Here is a 12025-nt window from a genome sequence, read left to right on the forward strand (position 1 = left end):
GTTCGTATCGACTTGTTTTGGAACGCTCATTTCGTCTGCTTTTCATCAGGCGAAGTGGCTCAAATTGGTTTAGCCTTAGCGCGCAAGAAAAAAACATAATCGATAGCTAAAAAAAAAAAAGTTTACCCGCGTCTGGGATCGAGTAAACTGCAGAGATTTACTATTCCTCGCGGCGTAAATTGTGCGGCTAATACTTGGGAAGGACGGGCGCCTAACAAGACGCTGGCCAGCCACGCGCTTCAAGTATCGTTCCGGAAGCGCTTCTTGTCTAATTACGCCTCCAAACGGGCTGGCGTTCTCGGTGAATGCCGGCCCGAACGAAAAAATATCGGCGCGCGCAAAAGAGCACAGGGAAAAATCTCGCGCTCTTGTTCCCGCTCGTCACGAAGCGCGCGCGCGCGGGCGCGCGTCCGCGACCGCGCGCATCAGTGCGCATGCGCGCGTCCAGCGCGAGCCAATAGGCGGGCCCGATTCGAAAGCCCGGACGTCGGCGGCACAACGGTCTGTGGCCAGCGGCTTCCCTCCGCGCGGACTCCGAAGGGTGGCCCCCGCGGAAAAAGGCGCGCTCCTTCTCGCCGGGCCCCGGGTCAGTCGCTCGAGGGGGGTCGGCACGCCAAACTGTTGCTGCGCCGGTCGCGGACGGGGCCCATGCCGCACGCATCGCAGCTGCCTCGCGCCTGGGTGAGTGACCCAACGTCCTCCGGCTTTCGGAACTCGCGCTCCGTGCGCATGGGAGGCGGGGGAAGGGTGAGCCTTCGCCTCGGCGTTCGCCTCTGACATCAAAGGAGCCGCGCGAGGAACCGCCAAGAGCAAGTGACGGCTCTAAACTGAGTTGATAGGCAGAACGAGGGTTGTCGAAACGACGGTTGGGCTCGTGACGGGCGTCTTGCCTTGCTTCAGACATTGTGTGTGCACAGTGTCTGATGCAAGCGAACCTCTTTTCCTCACTCGCAACATGCCGCTTCTAGCGCTCATCCTACAAGCGATCAAAATCAACCATGGCTGATTCGTGCTTACGTGACGCGTGAATGTCTTGACTGCAGATTGGCGCCCGAAAAAAAAACGCCTTTCTTCTTTCGTGCGATTTACGGTTTTGTGCGATACATCGACGGCGCTTCGTGCGTCTTTGAACCAAATTGCCACTGGCTACCAACTCCGAAACGCGTAGTCACTTTTAATACTGCGTGACAACACTGTGCTACGGCAGGTTCTCCTTAAATTTGCTTGAAAGTGTGCTTCCATTGAGCCTCCATGCATTTTAGGAACTGCCAAGAGATGAAACACCGTTTTTGTTTGCCTGAAATACAAAAGAAGGCTCCCCATCGAGGTGGCTCAGTGGTTACGCGGTTATGCTGCTGAACGCTAGTTCGCGAGTGTGATGCCGGCTATGGCCGCCGCATTGAAACGAAAAGGCAAGATGTTTTTCTGCTAGAGTGTCGGCACACGTTAAAAAATCCCAGGTGACCAAAATTGATTCGACGTGCTTCTCTGCGCCCTGCTTCATGACCGAGGAACTCGTTTTGCACGCGGAATTCATTGTTTGGGTATTAAAGTAAGTGTTGAAGTTTCCTTGACAGAATAAAATAAGTGCGAGTCATGTATCATATCCAGATTGAAGCGAGAAAGTGTCAGTATGCGCCTTCAGCTGCTAAGACGCGGTGAGGTATAGATGCAGTAAGGTATCGGTTGGTAATTGAATTAACAGTGAGGTGTCGACGAGGGAGTGGAATGCTTTGCACTAGTCAGTTTTACAACCTCACACCGTTAGTCGCCATTATTGTCAAGGTAAGATCAGAACATTTGTTTGCCAGTCTCGAATGTCACGTGACCAGCGCCTTAACTGCTTTGACATAGAGCCAGAAAGTCCTGTTCCGTACAGCCAGGACTATCTGCTCGTACTACTTCTGTGAATGAAGGGTGCCCAGGATAGTGTTCTGCGATGGGAACGCAATTTCTTTACGTTTCCCGCGGTGTCGCCGGCAGTGATAGCCAGGCGTACGCACTTCGGACAGACAGACAGCTAAAGGCTAGACTATCAGAATGTCTGCAAGAGAAAGTCGCAGCGCTTAGAAAGCTTGCTTTGTGGAGAAACCACAAAATTTTTCGCAATATCAATACAAAGGTTCAGCGAAGACCGCTAGGATAGCACACTATACGTGAATACTGATCACACCTGGCGCGCAGCCAACTACGCTAATGAGGTTGCGTGTTCTTGGTAAGACTGAAGCTCAGGAAATTGAACACGACGAGATTGCGTTTTCTTTGGAATAATGCTGCCCGCCGATATCCGCCACGCGCTTACTGCTATCTAATCCGCTCATCATTCCGCAATCGGAGGTCCCAAGCCTAGCTCTTTCCTAAGTTCTTGGCTAAATTGAGACAAAAGAAAGGCTGATGCTTATCAAGATTGCAACTCTTCGTTTTTCTTACTGGAAGAATACAAAAACCTTTACTGGTTCCTCGTGGGGAGAAATCTCTTTTGGCCAAACGAACCTTATCGCTTATCTTGAGTGCCGCTTTGAGCAGCTGACTAGTTGCCGAAGCTAATGGAACCAAAGCAGAATAGAGAAACAGGCACTGGCATACGACACTCTTTTGTCTCGCGTGAAGTGCCATTAGTTTATCACACTATATGCAGCACTTATTGTTTCTCGTTACTAACGAGCAGGATATGTACTAGCTTCTACCATTGCTGTCGCCAAACAAAAATAGGTTCTCGACTTGTTTTGAGAATCTCACAGCTACATGTTCTAGACAATGCCGTAGAGTATCAGTAGAACGGCGAAGAAGAGAGCAAAGGTTGAAAAACTCTTTGCATTTAGTGCGCAAGTCAGTATTGCAAATATTCTGCTTGCTTCATAGTTGCTGGCGCCAATGGCGTTGTCACCTGCCGCAATCCGTGCACAGGAAGAGTCAGGGAGTGATGGAGGCGATGGGCGTGGCGAAGGAATTGTACGCTCTTGATGAAAATTTTTCAGGAGGAAAAGGAATTTCAAGGTGAGGGGGCAACTGTTCCTTCAACAAGAACAAAAAGTGAACAGACCAAATAGGAGAGCCCCACTTATTAACATCCCCCTCCCTCTCTCACTGCCCACTCCGGGCACACATATTAGCAAACTTAGGGTTGCTGACAATTATTTCACTTGTGTATGTGCTACGTACACAGCGGCATGTCATGTAAAAAACAGCGCGGTGTAACGCACGAAATTGGGGAAAAAGCTTTAAGCAGGGGAGGCATACCTGCCAACTTCCAGATTTTCCTGGCCCCGTTCGGCAACCCTAGCCGTTACGCGCGTGGATTTTGGAAACCTCCCTCAGAAGCTTTCGCTTCTAGCCGTATGGCTGCGCTTGGGTGGATACTAAAGAGCCATTACTCCCTTATTACAAATCAACTTCACCATGGGGGATTCCCCTAAACATTGGACCAAAGCCATGAAGGTTCATTTTGTGAGAAAGCAAATCAGATACCTACGTCGCTCGTCTATAGGTGCGCTATGACGTACTGAAGCAAAATAGTGTTTCCTAAATAGTGCACCCCTTCGACCCGCCTTCGTCAAACTGCCGCAAGCTAAATCAGTTTTATTAAAAGGAGTCGTTTGTCGTCTGGTGCTCCGAACAGCCTGAACAGAAAGGACTCTTGTGGCTGTGGGTGCTCTCATTTTAATGGTTGCGATAGGGCTTCGCATGCTAAAGCATCACTTTCTCATTTGGCACAGTGTGAAAAAAAGAATAAGTCCACCCTTAAGCTCAACGCGCTAACGACTGATGGCAAAGCTTATTGGATGACTATAGCAGTGCGATAACCCCTGGACTGCAGACCTGCTGCTAACGAGCAAGGTCGCGTTTTGTGCTGGTCACATCTGGGTGATTTTTGCCGAGAGATAACTGTGGGGGGTATTCACCGCGAGGCCTAGCCGTGTTTATCTGTAATTTCGTGAGCACCAGGGCACCACCCTGCGTCTTAAAGGTGCAAGTTCTTCGATGATGCACGTCGAAGCACACCTACACTCCTTTTGTGTGCGACTCGCCTGTGCGTTAAGAGCTTAATACGCGCCATCTTGGCAGCTTGGCAAGGTTCGGCCAGTTCGCCGCTGAGGTCGAATTGAAACAGGAGACTCGACGGCAAGGCGCTCGCACGGGCAGAGTGCCGGGATGGAAGACCGGCGCGAGTGGTGCGTTTCCCAACGCGCTTTACGACCCGCCGCCGGGCATTCGGAGGCCGGTGTGACATTCTACAGGTAGCGCTTCGACTTCAGGCGTCGCGTGGAGAAGCGGAACACTCAAGCCTTCGTGGAGCTGTGTCTTTACTTCTTAGATCCCCACTCCTTCCTTGTTTCTGCGCACGGTGCTCACTTCTGCATCTCCTGTACATGGTCACCGAGTGTATTGGTAAGTCACTGCGTCAGAGAGGTGGAGAGGCGGCGGCATCGATTTGAATCCGGCTCTTCGAAGCAACAGCTTTCGTGCGCATTTTCTTCGTGATTTCGTCAGACATTGGCTGAGAGCGAAGCGGATACCGCCTATTGTCGGTGAAAGAGACACCTTAGTATTTAGAAACTGCGCACTACACATTTGTGAACGACCAGACAGATTTTGTTGGTCATTATGGTCTTACTCAATTACTTATTAAAATGTTTTACTTTAAGCCGCAATTTCCGCTTAGCTTACAGCACTAAGGCAGTGTCTTTGCTGACCGGATTTCGGGTCGACATTGTGACGTGGGAACGATATTGTGGGCATGCTGGTGTCATTATCATTTCAAGGTGACCTTTTGCGCCGTTCAAGTAACCCTGTACAGTCTTTGTCAAAAGTAACCAGGTTGCACGTTTTTCTTCTCAGTCATATATTGAAGCTATTATGCCAGCCCACAAGCTCTTAAGTCTCAGTACGGTAAGAGGAACCCCTGTCCTCACCTGCAAAGAACTTTTTGACCTTTAGGGAAGCCGTGAGGGCTCTACTATACGAGTGAGAAACAAACCACGCAGCCTGGTTACTTTTGACAAAGACTGTACATGGTTTGTCTTCGGTTGTGGCTAAGGGGCAGTATAGTATAATGATATTTTTTTTTTACTTTGACTCCATTCCATACTTACCGTCAGCCGCACCGACTGGCAGACCTCGGCGTTAGCTGTGGCGCTTAGCCATTGAAGAAGAGCGAAAAGGTTCAAAGTCGAATCAAATCGGTATGGAATCCTGATATCGCTCCGGCCGTGGAGGTCTTCTCACTTTCGCTTTCTAAAATCCAATACCACACATAATGAGTTCAGTTACGGGGTTGCCATATCTCATAGAAAAAATTACGAGGAACTTTAGCGGCTAAAGTGCTGAAAGGCGAAAGCCTGAGTGCTGCATTCTGCTACGCGATTGTTCACTTCACATTTTGTTGGTGCATTAATTAACTGCCAATTAATGACGCTTAAGCTTCGCCTTCAGGAGTGGAACGCGACAGCGTGTTGTAGCGCTGCCACGGAGTCCACTGAACGCCACCACCCGTTCGGCGCGATGCCTTGCCCTTTGAACGCAACGCTTTTTAAGGAAAGGAAATGGCGCAGTAATTCTCTGTCGTCTCGGTGGACACCTGAGCCGCACTGTACAGGAAGGCAGGAAGTGGAGTGAAAGAAGAAAGAGGGCCCGTAATGAAGAAAATGAAAATTGTATTTGAGGAAAGGAAATTACGCATTAACTGTCTCGCATATCTCAGTACACACTAGTCGAAAATTGTATTTGACAAAAGAAAGTTGCGCAGTAACTGTTTCACATATTTCGGTGGACACCCGTCAAAATTCGCGCGTGGTGATATCACGACAATTTGGAGCAATCTGAAACGCGGACAAATACGCCTTGCTCGTCAGTAGATTGGATTTTGAGGAAAGGAAATGTATCTGTCTCGCATATCTCGGTGCACACCTGAACCTCGCCGTAACGGGAAGGGAGGAAGATGGGAGTGAACGAAGACACCGTATTCACTAGACGCACCTTTGTTCGTTCCAAACCATCGAGCTGGCATGGCGGAGTGGTAGCGTGCTCGACTCGCACTCCGGAGACCGGGGTTCGATTCCCAAGCTCGGCCAATTTCTTACTCGGTTTTATTTATTTATCTGGTCTGACTAGAAAGGTTAATTGGACTAATTGGTTAAGTAAGCAATTATCTAAACTCAAACTTACTTGGAGCATCACTATACGATCCCTTTGATTGGTTGCATGGTTAGTAGCCAAAGTACAATTGGCCCCGTTTGAAATTCGCGCACTGTGACGTTACGACCGTTTCGACCAACTGAAAAGCGTGACATTTCTTGTCGACAGCTCCTGCTTACAACGATGAGGCATTAAAGGCTTCCGCCTTAAAAATTATCTCGACATGCACATGACTTGTTGTTTGCCACGCATATAGAATTTTACCAGACTTTGAGCAAAACTACGAGTATATATTACAAAGGGATAGCCGGTTCCATGCTGTATTATTGCTTCTATCCACGGCACCGAATAGCTGACCCTGGTGATGACAGGGTTGTGGTGACCGTTCAAGCCACTAACAAAACAAAAAAAAAGAGTGAATTCGAATGGAATTGTAATGGCTTGTCTCGGCAGTTCAATTTAGGGCACATGCAGCACTCCAGACGAACAAGCATGAGCCCATTTGATTGACGGATCACTACTTACAGAGCGGCTGTCGTTGGGCGCGTACTTTCTTGCGCAGCTGCAAACAGGCCAACAGGGCCGTTGATTCACGGTCTTGCCTCCCGCGGCGGAATTTTAGCATCTGGTCTGTACTGCCATCTGATGCCGCTTAGTGGCAGCTTTTGCGTAGCTTGATATGATCTCTTCATTTGCAACAACCTCTTGGATTTTAGCTGGGTTATAATTTTGGGAAAGGAGCGGGCAACAGATGCACCAAAACGTGTTGAGAGATTATGGTTGAAATGAGAAGTGCTTGCCTTAGCTTAATGGAATCAGTCGTAAGGTTACCAGCTAAAGAAGGTTTTTATTTCAATTTCTGAGCTCAAAACCACAACTAGATAACGCTACGTTCCATGGTGAAATTTTTGTACCATCGATATATCCCACCGCGTGACCGGACATCGGTATGCATAAGCCAACTGCTGTTATAAGCACCGTGTACTGTCTAAGGTACTCGTCAAATTTTATTTCCGTTTTCGATCTCCTCAGTTCAATGCCTCCTAATATTGAAAAGCGGCCTAGCCATCTCGTCGACGAATGGAACGGCGGAAAAGCGACAGCCTGCGTAATATAGCGGCGCGCATCAGTGAGCTTGTACGCATGCATGCCTGCAGTGTGAAGCGAAAGAGCTTGCATATATTACCATACATGTAATGTAACAGCCCTGAAGTCGTGTGCCAAAATTACAATCACATTGTTCAACGAGAGACTGCGTTCTCTCGGGTGGGATCGCGATTGCTTTCCGGTTGGTGACTTGTGCCGCCGCTCCATCGCCATCGCCCGTATCGATCGCAGTTTCCAGTATCGCTGCATATATAAAAAAAAAAAATCAGTGCATCCACTAAATTAAAAATTTTCTCGAAAATAACTTACGGCGTTCTTAACGTATGCGTTGCGTGATCAAGTACTTCGAACACTGAGCTTTCTGTTGTGCCTGCTGCCCTATGAAAAAAAAGAAAGGTGTACGTCGAAGGGAGCACCCTTAAAAGATTGCCTGTCGTCCCCTTTAATCTAGGCTGCCCCATTTTCCTATCCGAAAAGTACGCGAGGTACATATTGATTTCTGTGGATTCCGATATCGTTTTCAAATAGCTTTATTGCTTTGAATCTCATTTCATTTGTCCCACAGCTTCGATGGGGATTTCCTTCTCGGTAGTAGTGCCAATCTAGCGTAAATAAAGACAACTATTGCCCTTATAGCTGACATTTAGCGAGAAATTTGAACGCTCGAAGTCATAAACGGCACGTGGTGTTGATGCGTCGCTTGTGCATATTTGTCCGACGTGGGTAAAAAGAAAATTCATACGAGGAACCGGATGAGACGGGCAAGATGCTTAACCTTTTGTTCTTCAGATATGTTTAAAATGACCAAAAACACTGAACAGTTGCCCCAACGAGGGGCGAATGCAGTGGCAAATATTTATCACACGGAGGGTACATTTCTGCGTCCCGCGCTCTACATATTTTTGCAGTGACCGCTGCGGGGCATACAGCAATTTGAAATAACTGCGGTGCCTATGGAACTGCAATACAGGAATTAAATATAAGGAAGATGGCCGCTTCTAACGAAACGTAAAAAGTGAACTCTGTCGACAAGTTTTCCTGCACATCGGAACAAAATGTAACAGGAAAGGCTCATATGTAAGACTTGCAGTTATCCCGAAGTTATCACATAAATTCAGGTTGGAAACGGAAGCTAGGAATTTCCTGAAGCATATTAAGATTACAAGCAAAAGTACAACGGGATGATAATCTAGCTAAGTTCCACCCTTGCGTTCGAGCTAATGAATCTCTCGTCTTATTTCTTTTTCCATCGCGGCTATTGACGCACTGAAATGGTTGCATTCCTTGAATTCTCTACTGGGAAACGCAGCTAGTAAGGGCATTCTTGAGAATTTCTTCGCGTGAAAAGTGTAAAAGCCAGTTTTAGAAGAATCAAAATAACGAAACGAGATGGAAAGAGCAGGTCAGAGACCCCTTGGCTAATACGAAAGTCATCGGTCGATGCATAGCATCGTCTATGGCCGTGGCCATGTGCTTGTACTTTCGATTTTTGTCGCTTTCTGTAAATTTATTCAATAACGCAGCGTTATTGAAGCAAGTATACACGTTAATGCAAAGACGGCTGTACCGACGCTCATCCCTATTAATGAAACGGATACGCACACAAGGTTGCCAGCAAGGCTAAAACGAGTTATCTGCCAATGTCATGCCGACGTGAAAGGGGAAGCGGTTGATATAATGGGCTTCTTTTTTTCTTCTGCGATCTGCTGTACAGTGAGTCTGAACTGTCGCTGCGTGCTTACCTCTTTTGGTGAAAGCAAAGCAGAGAAAATCAGGCTTAAAAATGTATGCATCTTCCTGCACGAATGTCTCCCAAAAGACTGGTTTATGGGGGTTTAACGTCCCAAAGTGAATCAGGCTATGAGGCACGCCGTAGTGAAGGACTCCAGAAATTTCGACTGCCAGGGGTTCTTTAACGTGCACTGCTATAGCACAGCACACGGGCCTCTAGAATTTCGCCTCCATCAATATTCGACCGCCGCGGCCGGGATCGAACCCGCGTCTTTCGGGCCAGCAGCCGAGCGCCGTAACCACTGAGCCACCGCGGCGGCTGATCCTTCCAAAAGACATACTGAAGGTAACTTTATTCTCAGGAATTGAAGGTCTTCTCTCTAGGTAACATTAAACATGATGTATTTTTGCGCGCCAAAACAATACTTTTTTTTTTGCAGACTAATCACAGCTACAAATAATTGATCTTCTAAAGAGATACCATGCACTGCATGGTACACATGACGGCATCACGGAAGAGTGCCGCCCGACTGTAGCGCATAAGCTTGTTCTCTGTAACAATTAGGCTAATGAACGCACGGTTCCAGTAACGCACTTCGAATAATCTGAGCTGATCGTTAACAGCTGCCAAGCAAGGAGAGCGATGGATGTCGCAGAGTTAATGAAACGAACTGATGAGCAACTAATCAACAGTCACACTGTCGCATAAAGCCTCAGCGGCAGCAGACAACGTGTGAGCCGCCTAAAGATTCCAACATTTAGGTAAGAATCCTCGGCCTTGATTTCAATTAACCAGACAGGTTTTTTCCATGCGTCCTCGTTGTCCTCTCTGTCTGATGACAGATAAAAAATTAACGAGTGATCGCTATTGTTTTTCGCTAATGGCTCCGATAAGCGATGCATTCAGCGCTGCTCTGTTGCGCACGTCGCATGAGACAGTTTCGAGAAGTGTCAGTTCACGTGTCATCTGCGAATACTTTTGTTATGCTATCGTTTGCACACTGAAGGCATTGTTTAGCTTCACGAGAGCTATGCGCATTGAGATCGAAAAAGAGCGACAAACACCCCAGAAGCTCGGGATCTGTATCAGTGTGAAATGATGGTGCGTATTATTTGCATTGATTAAAATTCAGCTGGTTAGAAGTGCGATCCTTGTCACGCTGTGGTCGCCCCTCTGTCAGGTCGAAGTCTGTATTTAAATGTTTCAAGGCTTATAGTATTAATAAATTAAAAATAATCGTAAGATATCTCTTAATATTATCTCCTAGTGCCGAAGAAAAGGGCAGTTTTCAGGTCGCCGCGTACAAGGATCATAACAAGCCCGTAAAACCGAAATCATAGCCCGACTAGCCGAAGGCGAACGCAACCTACAACGCCGGCTACCCCTTGATTGCTGTAGGCTTGAAAGAGCTAGCCGACGCGTTTTACTTTAGAACATTCAAAGAAATTTTCCTAATATCGGCTTTAGTTAATGAAGTTTGTTGTGTTGCTGGTGGGAACACTTCTGTCAGCGACGCCGTTTGTGTTCACTGTCAGTTGGGCGGCTCTCCGGAAATTAATACTTAGCTACCTTTACCCTCCTCTCTGCTTTGACCGATGCCTTTCGGCGTATAATACCTCCGCAAAAGCATTCCAGCGCTCAGGCATAGATTGTATAAAGTGTACCGTTTTTACGAACGCCCACTTCAATTTTGGACTGTTGTTCACCTTGACTAAATATGGTAGCAGCACAACTCACGCAATTACAATAGTTGACACGCTATTTGGACATAGAGAAATTGTTACAGACAGATAGAGGGTTCGTTCTTAATCTTATCTCAACGCCATGCTGGAACTCGCAAAAAGCTAGCAGAAAAAAGAAAAGGTGCCGCAACATTAGCGAACAGGTGAAGGAGGCTTTCGCGAGAAGATAGAGACAGATATGTCTTCCCCGAGCAGCATTCCTATTTGTGTTGTTGTGGCCTGCGAGAGAAGCTGGACGCTTATTCCCCAGGTGGGGATCTCCCCCGACGTCGTGCTCTTTGGCGACTCGACGTGCAAGCGACCAAGATTGCCACCGCCAAGTAGGCAGGTAGCTCGTGAACGGTAGCTGGAGTGTGGCCAGTGATTTCCCACGTGAACTGCTTGAGGCGGACGCCTCGCCAGTCTGGGACTTCGTTACCGACTGAACCGATTGAACGCGGCTTCGTCGCTATGCCTGCTAGCTCGGTACAGAAAACGCGTTTCTCTTTTTTCTAATCAGACGCCTCCCAGAGTGGCGTATACCTGGCGAACTACGCTGGCTTCGTCTTGGAGCGGAGGCAAGGCGCGCATGCTCGAGCAGCTATTGCGTGCTAACATCCTCAGCGGGTCATGCGGCGAGACCGTGCTTATGTGGGCCCACACAAAGGAAAGTTGATGGAGCTGTAGTTTATTGAGCAAGTAGCATTCCACCGTTGACCAGGTATACAGGGTGTCCAGGCTAACTTTAACCAATTTTTAAAAGATAAAATATTTGAGATAGGCCAGGAAAACAACGTACATACACCTACCAACCGGCTTGCACATCTTAGGCAATTTTTTGTTTTGCAATTAATTAATTAGCAATTAATATAATTTTTCTAAACACGTAAAAATTGACTTTAGACAGCAAATGTTAATAGCAAAGTTGGAGAGCGCGTTCAGAAACCCCCTTCCATTTATTTGCGATAAAGAAAGCCTCATGTGTTTCGTTTTTCCGAGCTTCAACGAAAGTCCGCGAAATACAAAAAGATCACCTGACTAGCGCATTCGCGCGCCACGATTGTGCTGCTCTCAATCCTGGCTTGAGTGAACGAAATCAGCTGCTGGCAAGGCGCGACGACCTCAATCCGCCGGCAGGCCGATATGTCGACGGTAGTTGCGACGAAACTTGCGCCGTCACGCTTGCAGACTGGCTCGCGCGGGCGTCGCAACCACCGTCAACATATCGGCCTGCCGGAGCAGTGGGGTCGTCGCGCCTTGCCAGCAGCTGATTTCGTTCACTCAAGCCAGGATTGAGAGCAGCACAATCGTGGCGCGCGAATGCGCTAGT

The 12025-nt window shown here is 47.8% G+C and overlaps 1 protein-coding gene across 1 annotated transcript in view; it reads left to right on the plus strand.

Annotated features, from left to right (window-relative positions):
• Nucleotides 1-591: 591 nt before the first annotated feature.
• Nucleotides 592-12025, plus strand: part of LOC149353062 (GTPase-activating Rap/Ran-GAP domain-like protein 3) — an 829394-nt gene continuing 817960 nt past the window's right edge. The window contains exon 1 of the mRNA XM_089582257.1: nt 592-681. The gene's annotated coding sequence lies outside the window, so the exon portion shown is untranslated. The remainder of the gene's footprint in view (nt 682-12025) is intronic.

This window comes from Amblyomma mixtum, chromosome 3 (assembly GCF_055824585.1).
Source record: "Amblyomma mixtum isolate Tamu chromosome 3, ASM5582458v1, whole genome shotgun sequence".
NCBI lineage: Eukaryota > Metazoa > Arthropoda > Arachnida > Ixodida > Ixodidae > Amblyomma > Amblyomma mixtum.